The sequence below is a fragment of the Zea mays genome, chromosome 6 (assembly GCF_902167145.1).
Source record: "Zea mays cultivar B73 chromosome 6, Zm-B73-REFERENCE-NAM-5.0, whole genome shotgun sequence".
Taxonomy (NCBI): Eukaryota; Viridiplantae; Streptophyta; class Magnoliopsida; order Poales; family Poaceae; genus Zea; species Zea mays.
Genome location: NC_050101.1, coordinates 157,041,973 through 157,055,773, shown reverse-complemented (window position 1 = coordinate 157,055,773; position 13,801 = coordinate 157,041,973).

Here is a 13,801-nt window from a genome sequence, read left to right as displayed (position 1 = left end):
TATTTTCTACCTTTCTTCCCTAAGTTAACACTTGGCTTATTCTTCATATTGTTGCTTGGATCACATTCCACACCTCCTTATTGGCAATAACTTTAAACTATTGAACTTATACTCACCCTAGACTAAGCATCTTGTTCTAACACTTAAAGAACAAATATCTCATATCAAGTTTTTGGGTTGTTTGACTTCAATTTCAGGTTTCTCCTATTCATCCCCTCTAGTCAACTTTTATAGAGTGATAAACTTGTATGCACTGCGACAAACATTTTGTAGAAGTGAACAAAGGTGGCTAGGAGGAGGATGGAGTTAGGAGAGAGGTGTGTTAGTTTGATCCTTTAGAACTCTAGAACCATGAATGGGAATGTCGAGGCTACGAACCCCAACCTCGCTAGCAAGTACACGCCAAAGACGTTGTGCTTCCCCGGCTTTGGCCTTGGCTCCATCGGCCATGTAGCTGGCATTTGGTTGCCACACATTTCCAAGGATATCCACCCAAGCAAGTTGTGGTACATCCCTAGCACTTAGTCATTAGACGCCCTTGACTTATGCATCACTAGCCTCCTACCCCTTGGAACCATCGTCGATGGCAAGAAGGATGATGGTGAAGGGCGGTTGGAGCGCTCAAACAAAAGGTGAATAGTCAGGAGGCTAAGGGATTGCATGTATGAAGATAGCAAGGGCTCAGGCACTTGGTAATTACATGCACCAAACCCGACACTACATGTATTTCCCACTCACCGTACAGGCCCCAAGGGCATCGCACACGTGTCCAAAACTATTGTGCATGATCTGAGGCCGGTGCATGGAGGCCCAGGTGGATGATGTGCACCGGTGCCATTCCTGACGGTTGGAAAATGTGACGGTTCCACTCTCAATAGTTTCTCTTCCACATGTTTACTGTTTGATGTACTTGGGCCCACTCACAAACTCTATGACTGCACTAGGATTAGGGGCCACTATCAGCGCCCCTTGGTAAGAGTACCATAGGAACTACAACCAAACTAGGCCTACGAGGAGAGGGCAAGCTACGGTGCCTGCTTTCAAGGTGAGTCAGGTCGACAAGACTCCTTTAAAGAGACATGAATAATACATGGTCGAGACCCCCACCACGCGTCATCGCAAGGGGGCCTTGCCATGTATACCTTCATCATGCCTCCTTTTGCGATGGCCCTCACCAACTCGTTGGCAGGATCTGGTTGCGCCATGTGGCCTAGCCGGGTCTCTGACTACTAGTGGAGATTGATGCTGCCACCAGGCCCGTCCATAGCACGGTGCAAGTGGAGCGATAGCACATGGCCCCTATTTTTATGGGTCCCCAAATTCATCATATATATATATATATATATATATATATATATATATATATATATATATATATATATATATATATATATATATATATATAAAGGATCTAAACGGTGCAAACGTTGTCAGAACTCGAACCGTAGAACGACCAACACACCGCATCGAACCGTCGTCGAGTCTCGCTCATCCCGTTGTGGCGTCGTCCGCGGAGCGCTAGGGCCAGATCGTGGCGTTGCACTCGTTCTGGCTCCATCGTGATCGAGTTGAACCTTGAAGCCGAGACTAGAGGTCTGGAGCGAGCAGTGCGCCGGAGAGAAGCCCATCACCATCAGACATCAGGTGATCAGTCTAGGAGTGACGAACGATGTCTCAGGTATTCAGGTATGGCTATACATTGGTTCTGAAGCAATCTGCAAATTATATGGTTGATAATTAATATTTAGTTTATTTTATGTATATTGTGTAATAGGTGTGAACGTGATCAACGAATCATTTTTAGTTTACTAGAAGTTAAAAATATCAGTAAGCTATCATACACCTTTTATTTTTTAGCGTTCATGATCGCTGTTGATCAACTTGCTGTTCCAAATATTGAGATGAACATAGTGAAATAAAATTTATATTATTGTTATGTCTATTTAGTATATATTATATTATTATAGGGCCTATTTTTGTGTTTTGCACCGGCACCGAAAAAACTCAGAGACGGTTTTTTTTGAAACAAGCAGGCAGGAGTTCTGCCTTATATATTGATAAGAAGAGAAATGCCCTAAGGCAAAAGAGTCAATACACAGGCGATGTCAAGCACAACAGATACTCTCTAAGCATCCCTTAGCAACTAAAAAAGACACACAACAAGCAACCTAGCTAAGTTGACGAGGATAAGAGGGTAGCTAATTGCCTAGCCCCGGCTGCAATCCAGGCTGCCGCGTCGCATTTAATCAGAGTTATGATCTGCTGACTGGTCGAAAACCTGCAATCAAAAGTCCTCGCATTCCTTTCCCGCCATATTATCCAATTAACAAGGATCAGCAATGATCTGAGCCCCTTTCTGCTACACCCCGATATCATAGCCAAGTTCTCCCACCAATGCATCAGCGTGTGAGATAGCTCCCAGTTAGACGGCTTCAAATCCTCAATGGCAACCCAAACAGCAATCTCCTCCCAAATCCGTTTAGTGAATCGGCATTCCACAAATAGATGCAGACCTGATTCCAGAACATCTTAACAAAGAACACAAGTCGGGGAATGGGGCCAATTTCTGGTAGCTAAACGGTTGGCAGTCCAAATGCGATTTTGAATCGCTAGCCAGCTGAAAAACTTGCACTTTGGGGGCGCCCAATTCTTCCAAATGATGAGGTCTAAGTTAGTGCGAACTGAGCCTAAAAACTGCGCCAAATATGCTGATTTCACTGAGCAGCGATGGTCTGCAGTGAATTTCCAGGTGATGATATCCTGAGCCCCTGGGTCAAGCTGGATCTTTTGAACCTCGGACCAAAGGATAAAGAACTCATGAAGGTGGTGGGTCGTAATTACACTGCCTAGCAGTGCGAGATCTATGATCCACGCATTGTCCCTAACCGCCCCTGCCAGTGATTTGCCCTTATGTCTTGATATGGAGAATAGACTAGGTGCCAAGTCTTTCGGCCTCCTTCCCCCTGCCCAAGCGCTGTCCCAAAATGATATCTTGGAGCCATCTCCAATCTTAATTTCTGTTGATGCCGCAAAAAGCAGACAATCAACATTAGTGCAAGGCGTTTCCAAATTTCCCCAGGCATTATAAGGAGATGTGCAAATTTGCCATAACCACCTTAAGCGCAAGGCACGCGCAAAAGCACCCAAATGCAAGACCCCCAAGCCCCCGAGGGCTTTTGGCCTCGCCACACGCTTCCAATTAACTTTGCATTTTCCTCCAGTTAGCCTGTCTGAACCCGCCCAAAGGAACTGTCTTCTTTTGGAGTCAAGGAGATTTATAATTTCCTTGGGCGCGTTAAGGGCGGATAACATGTAGATTGCTTGCGAGGTGATCACCGTTTTAACAAGAGTGAAAGGGAATTAGGCTTACACCTAGTTCCTATATAATTTTGGTGGTTGAATTGCCCAACACAAATCTTTGGACTAACTAGTTTGCCCAAGTGTATAGATTATACAGGTGTAAAAGGTTCACACTCAGCCAATAAAAAGACCAAGTTTTGGATTCAATAAAGGAGCAAAGGGGCAACCGAGGGCACCTCTGGTCTGGCGCACCGGACTGTCCGGTGTGCCACCGGACAGTGAACAGTACCTGTCCGGTGCACCAGGGGACTCAGACTCCAACTCTTCACTCTCGGGAATTCTCGGAAGCCGGCGCGCTATAATTCACCGGACTGTCCGGTGTGCACCGGACTGTCCGGTGTGCCAGCGGAGCAACGGCTCCCTGCGGCGCCAACGGCTCCCTGCGGTGCATTAAATGCGCGCGCAGCGCGCGCAGAAGTCAGAATCGCCCATACCGGTGCACCGGACATCAAACAGTACATGTCCGGTGTGCACCGGACACCCAGGCGGGCCCACAAGTCAGAAGCTCCAACGGTCGGAATCCAACGGCAATGGTGACGTGGCAGAGGCACCGGACTGTCCGGTGTGCACCGGACTGTCCGGTGCGCCATCGAACAGAGGCTGCCAGCAACGGTCACTTTTGGTGGTTGGGGCTATAAATACCCCAACCACCCCACCATTCATAGCATCCAAGTTTTCCAACTTCTAACCACTTACAAGAGCTAGGCATTCAATTCTAGACACATACAAAGAGATCAAATCCTCTCCAATTCCACTCAAGCCTTTAGTGACTAGCGAGAGAGATTTGCCGTGTTCTTTTGAGCTCTTGCGCTTGGATCGCATTCTTTCTTTCTCTTTTGCTCTTGTGATCAACACTCAATTGTAACCGAGGCAAGAGGCACCGATTGTGTGGTGGCCCTTGCGGGGAAGTTTTGTTCCCGGTTGATTGAGAAGAAGGAAAGCTCACTCGGTCCGAGGGACAGTTTGAGAGAGGGAAGGGTTGAAAGAGACCCGGCCTTTGTGGCCTCCTCAACGGGGAGTAGGTTTGCAAGAACCGAACCTCGGTAAAACAAATCCGCGTGTCACTCTCCTTATTTGCTTGCGATTTGTTTTGCGCCCTCTCTTGCGGACTCATTTATTATTACTAACGCTAACCCCGGCTTGTAGTTGTGTTTATATTTGTAAATTTCAGTTTCGCCCTATTCACCCCCCCCTCTAGGCGACTATCAATTGGTATCAGAGCACGGTGCTTCATTAGAGCCTAACCGCTCGAAGTGATGTCGGGAGATCACGCCAAGAAGGAGATGGAGACCGGCGAAAAGCCCACTACAAGCTACGGGAGCACTTCATCGGAAGAGTCCCGCACCAAAAGGAGGGAGAAGAAGAAGAGCTCCTCCAACAAAGGGAAGGAGAAGAAATCTTCTTCTCACCACAAAGAGAAGAAGGAAAAATCTTCTTCCCACAAGCCGCATCGGAAAGGCGATAAGCACAAGAGGATGAGGAAGGTGGTCTACTACGAGACCGACACTTCATCGACATCTACCTCCGGCTCCGACGCGGCGTCCGTCACTTCTAAACGCCAAGAGCGTAAGAAGTATAGTAAGATTCCCCTACGCTATCCTCGTGTTCCTAAACATACACCTCTACTTTCCGTCCCATTAGGTAAACCACCAACTTTTAATGGTGAAGATTATGCTATGTGGAGTAATTTAATGCGATTTCATCTAACCTCTCTCCACAAGAGTATATGGGATGTTGTTGAGTATGGTGTACAGGTACCATCTATAGGGGATGAGGACTATGACACAGACGAAGTGGCCCAAATCGAGCACTTCAACTCCCAAGCCGCAACCATCCTCCTTGCCTCCCTAAGCAAGGAGGAATACAACAAAGTACAAGGGTTGAAGAACGCCAAAGAGATTTGGGATCTTCTCAAGACGGCGCACGAAGGTGATGAACTCACCAAGATCACCAAGCGGGAAACGATCGAGGGGGAGCTCGGTCGCTTCCGTCTTCGCCAAGGGGAGGAGCCACAAGACATGTACAACCGGCTCAAGACCTTGGTGAACCAAGTGCGCAACCTCGGGAGTACAAAGTGGGATGACCACGAAGTGGTTAAGGTTATTCTAAGAGCTCTTATTTTCCTTAACCCCACACAAGTTCAATTAATTCGTGGTAATCCAAGATATCCACTAATGACCCCCGAGGAAGTCATCGGGAATTTTGTTAGTTTTGAATGCATGATTAAGGGCTCCAAGAAGATCAACGAGCTTGACGAGCCCTCCACATCCGAGGCGCAACCGGTGGCCTTTAAGGCAACGGAGGAGAAGAAGGAGGAGTCTACATCAAGTAGACAACCAATTGACGCCTCCAAGCTCGACAATGAGGAGATGGCCCTAATCATCAAAAGCTTTAGGCAAATCCTCAAGCAACGGAAGGGGAAGGACTACAAACCTCGTTCCAAGAAGGTTTGCTACAAGTGTGGTAAGCCCGGTCACTTTATTGCAAAATGTCCTATGTCTAGTGACAGTGACAGGGGCGACGACAAGAAGGGAAGAAGAAAGGAGAAGAAGAAGTATTACAAGAAGAAGGGCGGCGATGCCCATGTTTGTCGGGAGTGGGACTCCGACGAAAGCTCAAGCGACTCCTCCGACGACGAGGACGCCGCCAACATCGCCGTCACCAAAGGCCTTCTCTTCCCCAACGTCGGCCACAAGTGTCTCATGGCCAAGGACGGCAAAAAGAAGGTAAAATCAAGGTCCTCCACTAAATATGAAACATCTAGTGATGAGGATGATGACAAAAATGAGGAGGATAACTTGCGCATTCTTTTTGCTAACCTTAACATGGAACAAAAGGAAAAATTAAATGATCTAATTAGTGCCATCCATGAAAAGGATGATCTCTTGGACTCCCAAGAGGACTTCCTAATCAAGGAGAATAAGAAACATGTTAAGGTTAAAAATGCTTATGCTCTAGAAGTAGAAAAATGTAACAAATTATCTAGTGAGCTAAGCATGTGCCATGACACTATTGCCAACCTTAGAAGTGAAAATGCTAAATTAATTGCTAAGGTAGATTCTCATGTTTGCATTGATCCTAGAAATGATAATGTTGATTTACTTGCTAGGATTGATGAGTTAAATGTTTCCATTGCTAGCCTTAGAAATGAGAATGAGAAACTAATTGCTAAGGCTAAGGATTTTGATGTTTGCAATGCTACTATTTCCGACCTTAGAACTAAAAATGATATGTTGCATGCTAAGGTTGTTGAACTAAAATCTTGCAAACCCTCTACATCTAATGTTGAGCATATTTCCATTTGTACTAGATGTAGAGATATTAATGTTGATGCTATCCATGATCACCTAGCCTTAATTAAAAAACAAAATGATCACATAGCTCAACTAAATGCTAAGATTAGAGAGCATGACTTAGAAAATGAAAAATTTAAATTGGCTAGAAGCATGCTCTATAATGGGAGACGTCCTGGCATCAAGGATGGCATTGGCTTCCAAAGGGAAGACAATGTCAAACTTAATGCCCCACCTAAAAATTTGTCTAACTTTGTTAAGGGCAAGGCTCCCATGCCTCAGGATAACGAGGGTTACATTTTGTACCCTGTCGGTTATCCCGAGAGCAAAATTAGGAGAATTCACTCTAGGAAGTCTCACTCTGGCCCTAACCATGCTTTTATGTATAAGGGTGAGACATCTAGCTCTAGGCAACCAACCCGTACCAAGTTGCCTAGAAAGAAAACTCCTAATGCATCAAATGATCATGCCATTTCATTTAAAACTTTTGATGCATCTTATGTGCTTACTAGCAAATCCGGCAAGGTAGTTGCCAAATTTGTTGGGGGCAAGCACAAGGGTTCCAAGACTTGTGTTTGGGTACCCAAAGTTCTCATTTCTAATGCCAAAGGACCCAAAACCGTTTGGGTACCTAAAACAAAGAACTAAACTTGTTTTGTAGGTTTATGCATCCGGGGGCTCAAGTTGGATACTCGACAGTGGGTGCACAAACCATATGACAGGGGAGAAAAAGATGTTCTCCTCATATGAGAAAAACCAAGATCCCCAACGAGCTATCACATTCGGGGATGGAAATCAAGGTTTGGTCAAAGGTTTGGGTAAAATTGCTATATCACCTGACCATACTATTTCCAATGTTTTTCTTGTAGATTCTTTAGATTACAATTTGCTTTCCGTATCCCAATTATGTAAAATGGGCTACAACTGTCTTTTTACTGATACTGGTGTTACTGTCTTTAGAAGAAGTGACGATTCAATAGCTTTTAAGGGAGTGTTAGAGGGTCAGCTATACTTGGTAGATTTTGAAAGAGCTGAACTCGACACTTGCTTAGTTGCTAAGACTAACTTGGGTTGGCTTTGGCACCGCCGACTAGCCCATGTTGGAATGAAGAATCTTCACAAGCTTCTAAAGGGAGAACACATTTTGGGACTAACCAATATTCATTTTGAGAAAGACAGGATTTGTAGCGCATGCCAAGCTCGGAAGCAAGTTGGCATCCATCATCCACACAAAAATGTCATGACTACCGACAGGCCGCTGGAGCTACTACACATGGACTTATTCGGCCCGATCGCTTACATAAGCATCGGCGGTAGTAAGTATTGCCTTGTAATTGTGGATGATTATTCTCGCTTCACTTGGGTATTCTTTTTACAGGAAAAATCTCAAACCCAAGAGACCTTAAAGGGATTCTTGAGACGAGCTCAAAATGAGTTCGGCTTAAGGATCAAGAAAATAAGAAGCGACAACGGGACGGAGTTCAAGAACTCTCAAATTGAAGGCTTCCTTGAGGAGGAGGGCATCAAGCATGAGTTCTCCTCTCCCTACACGCCCCAACAAAATGGTGTAGTAGAGAGGAAGAATCGAACTCTATTGGACATGGCAAGAACCATGCTTGATGAGTACAAGACACCGGACCGGTTTTGGGCCGAAGCCGTCAACACCGCCTGCTACGCCATCAACCGGTTATATCTTCACCGAATCCTCAAGAAGACATCATATGAACTCCTAACCGGTAAAAAGCCCAACATTTCATATTTTAGAGTTTTTGGTAGCAAATGCTTCATTCTTATTAAAAGAGGTAGAAAATCTAAATTTGCTCCTAAAACTGTAGAAGGCTTTTTACTTGGTTATGACTCAAACACAAGGGCATATAGGGTCTTTAACAAGTCCACTGGACTAGTTGAAGTCTCTTGTGACGTTGTGTTTGATGAAACTAACGGCTCTCAAGTAGAGCAAGTTGATCTTGATGAGATAGGTGAAGAACAGGCTCCATGCATCGCGCTAAGGAACATGTCCATCGGGGATGTGTGTCCTAAGGAATCCGAAGAGCCTCCAAGTACACAAGATCAACCATCCTCCTCCATGCAAGCATCTCCACCAACTCAAAATGAGGATGAGGCTCAAAATGATGAAGAGCAAAATCAAGAAGACGAGCCACCTCAAGATGATAGCAATGATCAAGGGGGAGATACAAATGATCAAGAAAAGGAGGATGAGGAAGAACCAAGACCGCCACACCCAAGAGTCCACCAAGCAATCCAACGAGATCACCCCGTCGACACCATCCTCGGCGACATTCATAAGGGGGTAACTACTCGATCTCGGGTTGCTCATTTTTGTGAACATTACTCTTTTGTTTCCTCTATTGAGCCACACAGGGTAGAGGAAGCTCTCCAAGATTCGGATTGGGTGGTGGCGATGCAAGAGGAGCTCAACAATTTCACGAGGAATGAGGTATGGCATTTAGTTCCACGTCCTAACCAAAATGTTGTAGGAACCAAATGGGTCTTCCGCAACAAGCAAGATGAGCATGGTGTGGTGACAAGGAACAAAGCTCGACTCGTGGCCAAAGGGTATTCACAAGTCGAAGGTTTGGATTTTGGTGAAACCTATGCACCCGTAGCTAGGCTTGAGTCAATTCGCATATTATTGGCCTATGCTACTTACCATGGCTTTAAGCTCTATCAAATGGACGTGAAAAGTGCCTTCCTCAACGGACCAATCAAGGAAGAGGTCTATGTTGAGCAACCTCCCGGCTTTGAAGACAGTGAGTACCCTAACCATGTCTATAGGCTCTCTAAGGCGCTTTATGGGCTCAAGCAAGCCCCAAGAGCATGGTATGAATGCCTAAGAGATTTCCTTATTGCTAATGGCTTCAAAGTTGGCAAGGCCGATCCTACACTCTTTACTAAAACTCTTGAAAATGACTTGTTTGTATGCCAAATTTATGTTGATGATATTATATTTGGGTCTACTAACGAGTCTACATGTGAAGAGTTTAGTAGGATCATGACACAGAAATTCGAGATGTCGATGTTGGGGGAGTTGAAGTATTTTCTAGGATTCCAAGTCAAGCAACTCCAAGAGGGCACCTTCATTAGCCAAACGAAGTACACTCAAGACATTCTTGCTAAGTTTGGGATGAAGGATGCCAAACCCATCAAGACACCCATGGGAACTAATGGGCATCTCGACCTCGACACGGGAGGTAAGTCCGTGGATCAAAAGGTATACCGGTCGATGATTGGTTCATTGCTTTATTTATGTGCATCTCGACCGGACATTATGCTTTCCGTTTGCATGTGTGCAAGATTCCAATCCGACCCTAAGGAATCCCACCTTACGGCCGTAAAACGAATCTTGAGATATTTGGCTTATACCCCTAAGTTTGGGCTTTGGTACCCTCGGGGATCCACATTTGATTTAATTGGTTATTCGGATGCCGATTGGGCGGGGTGCAAAATCAATAGGAAGAGCACATCGGGGACTTGCCAGTTCTTGGGAAGATCCTTGGTGTCTTGGGCTTCAAAGAAGCAAAATTCGGTCGCTCTTTCCACCGCCGAAGCCGAGTACATTGCCGCAGGACATTGTTGCGCGCAATTGCTTTGGATGAGGCAAACTCTGCGGGACTACGGTTACAAATTAACCAAAGTCCCTTTGCTATGTGATAATGAGAGTGCAATTAAAATGGCCGACAATCCCGTCGAGCATAGCCGCACTAAGCACATAGCCATTCGGTATCATTTTCTTAGGGATCACCAACAAAAGGGGGATATCGAGATTTCTTACATTAATACTAAAGATCAATTAGCCGATATCTTTACCAAGCCACTTGATGAAGAATCTTTTACCAGACTTAGGCATGAGCTCAATATTCTTGATTCTAGAAATTTCTTTTGCTAAGCTTGCACACATAGCTCATTTGAATACCTTTGATCATATCTCTTCTATATGCTATGACTAATGTGTTTTCAAGTCTATTTCAAACCAAGTCATAGGTATATTGAAAGGGAATTAGAGTCTTCGGCGAAGACAAAGGCTTCCACTCCGTAACTCATGCTTCGCCATCACTCCGAGCAACTCTCTATTCCTTGGGAGAAATGAGCATCAAAAAAAAAACGGACTCTATTCTTGGGGGAGAGAGTAAAAGCTCAAAAGCAAAAGGACCGGACCTCGTCTTTGGTATAATCTTAACTCATTTACTTATGACCAAAGGGGAGGAACTTACTTCAAGGGCTCTAATGATTCCGTTTTTGGCGATTCATGCCAAAAAGGGGGAGAAATGAGCCCAAAGCAAAAGGACCGCACCACCACCACCAAATTCAAAAACTTAGTGCTTTCCAAAAGTCTTTATCATTTGGTATCCTATTGTGTTCAAAAGGGGGAGAAAGTAGTATTTCAAAAATGGTATATCAAAACCCTCTTGAACACTAAGAGGTGGATCTCTTTTAGGGGGAGTTTTGTTTAGTCAAAGGAAAAGCATTTGAAACAGGGGGAGGAAATTTCAAATCTTGAAAATGCTTTTGCAAACTCTTATTTATTTACCTTTGACTATTTGCAAAAGATCTATGAAATGGATTTACAAAAAGAATTTGCAAAAACAAAACATGTGGTGCAAACGTGGTCCAAAATGTTAAATAAGAAAGAAACATTCCATGCATATCTTGTAAGTAGTTTTATTGGCTCAATTCCAAGCAACCTTTACACTTACATTATGCAAACTAGTTCAATTATGCACTTCTATATTTGCTTTGGTTTGTGTTGGCATCAATCACCAAAAAGGGGGAGATTGAAAGGGAATTAGGCTTACACCTAGTTCCTATATAATTTTGGTGGTTGAATTGCCCAACACAAATCTTTGGACTAACTAGTTTGCCCAAGTGTATAGATTATACAGGTGTAAAAGGTTCACACTCAGCCAATAAAAAGACCAAGTTTTGGATTCAATAAAGGAGCAAAGGGGCAACCGAGGGCACCCCTGGTCTGGCGCACCGGACTGTCCGGTGTGCCACCGGACAGTGAACAGTACCTGTCCGGTGCACCAGGGGACTCAGACTCCAACTCTTCACTCTCGGGAATTCTCGGAAGCCGGCGCGCTATAATTCACCGGACTGTCCGGTGTGCACCGGACTGTCCGGTGTGCCAGCGGAGCAACGGCTCCCTGCGGCGCCAACGGCTCCCTGCGGTGCATTAAATGCGCGCGCAGCGCGCGCAGAAGTCAGAATCGCCCATACCGGTGCACCGGACATCAAACAGTACATGTCCGGTGTGCACCGGACACCCAGGCGGGCCCACAAGTCAGAAGCTCCAACGGTCGGAATCCAACGGCAATGGTGACGTGGCAGAGGCACCGGACTGTCCGGTGTGCACCGGACTGTCCGGTGCGCCATCGAACAGAGGCTGCCAGCAACGGTCACTTTTGGTGGTTGGGGCTATAAATACCCCAACCACCCCACCATTCATTGCATCCAAGTTTTCCAACTTCTAACCACTTACAAGAGCTAGGCATTCAATTCTAGACACATACAAAGAGATCAAATCCTCTCCAATTCCACTCAAGCCTTTAGTGACTAGCGAGAGAGATTTGCCGTGTTCTTTTGAGCTCTTGCGCTTGGATCGCATTCTTTCTTTCTCTTTTGCTCTTGTGATCAACACTCAATTGTAACCGAGGCAAGAGGCACCGATTGTGTGGTGGCCCTTGCGGGGAAGTTTTGTTCCCGGTTGATTGAGAAGAAGGAAAGCTCACTCGGTCCGAGGGACAGTTTGAGAGAGGGAAGGGTTGAAAGAGACCCGGCCTTTGTGGCCTCCTCAACGGGGAGTAGGTTTGCAAGAACCGAACCTCGGTAAAACAAATCCGCGTGTCACTCTCCTTATTTGCTTGCGATTTGTTTTGCGCCCTCTCTTGTGGACTCATTTATTATTACTAACGCTAACCCCGGCTTGTAGTTGTGTTTATATTTGTAAATTTCAGTTTCGCCCTATTCACCCCCCCCTCTAGGCGACTATCAAAGAGTCAAACGGCCCGCCAACGAGAAATTCCTCATATTCCAACTACTCAGCTTGCCCAAGACCTTGTCTACCAAAAACTGAAGGTCCCGTTTCCATAGCCTAGCCGAAGTGAGAGGCAGACCCAAGTATCGGATCGGGAAGGTTGCTCTTCCAGCAGGGAGGCCGTCAAGAATGTCGTCAAGCGGTAGTCCCTGGCAACAAATGGGCACAATTGTGGACTTTCGAAAATTGGTCATCAGACCAGAAGCCTCTCCAAATAAGGTCAGCAAACTGACAATTGTCTCAATTTCCTCTTTTTTTGGCTTAACAAACAGAGCCGCGTCATCGGCATACAACGAAATCCTGAGGGTAGGCGAGCGGTTCCCCAGCTTGCTCAAAGCTCCAGACTCAGCAGCAATCTTCAGGATTTTTTTGCAACGGGTCGATCGCCAATACAAAAAGAAGGGGGGAGAGAGGGTCGCCCTGCCTAAGGCCTCTGCCATGGCGAATAGGAGGATTAGGCACCCCATTAACGGTTACTCTTGAGGATGAAGTATAAAGGATTGTAGCAATCCAGTCAATCCACCTCACAGGAAAACCTAAGCTGTCCAGTAAGGATATCAAGTAGTCCCATCGCACAGAGTCAAATGCCTTTGCAATGTCCAGCTTGATGAATAGAGTTGGTGAGTTGTTACGCTGGAAACGCCTAATCGTGCTTCTCACTAGGGGTGAGCGTTCGGGTTACCCGAAAATTTCGGGTCGGGTAATTCGGGTTTTTAGAATTTCGGGTTTTGAGAATCGATACCCGAAATTACAACGGGTTTTGCAATACCCAAAAATTCGGGTACCCGAAATTTCGGGTTCGGGTATTCCCGAACTACCCGAACTATTGTGTCGGCTTCATAAAAACACATACACCCTATTAAATTAGTATAAAAATATTGTTTGAATAATGGTATATATGGACATATAAAACACAAGTAATCTACATTCACAAGTTATGCACACTTACACATAATTATAGATGTACAAATTAATAATTAAGCATGACATGAGTACATGACACATGAAAGTTCGGGTATTTCGGGTACCCGATTGTGATACCCGAATTACCCGAAATAAATTCGGGTTTTGAAAGTTGCTACCCGAAATTCCC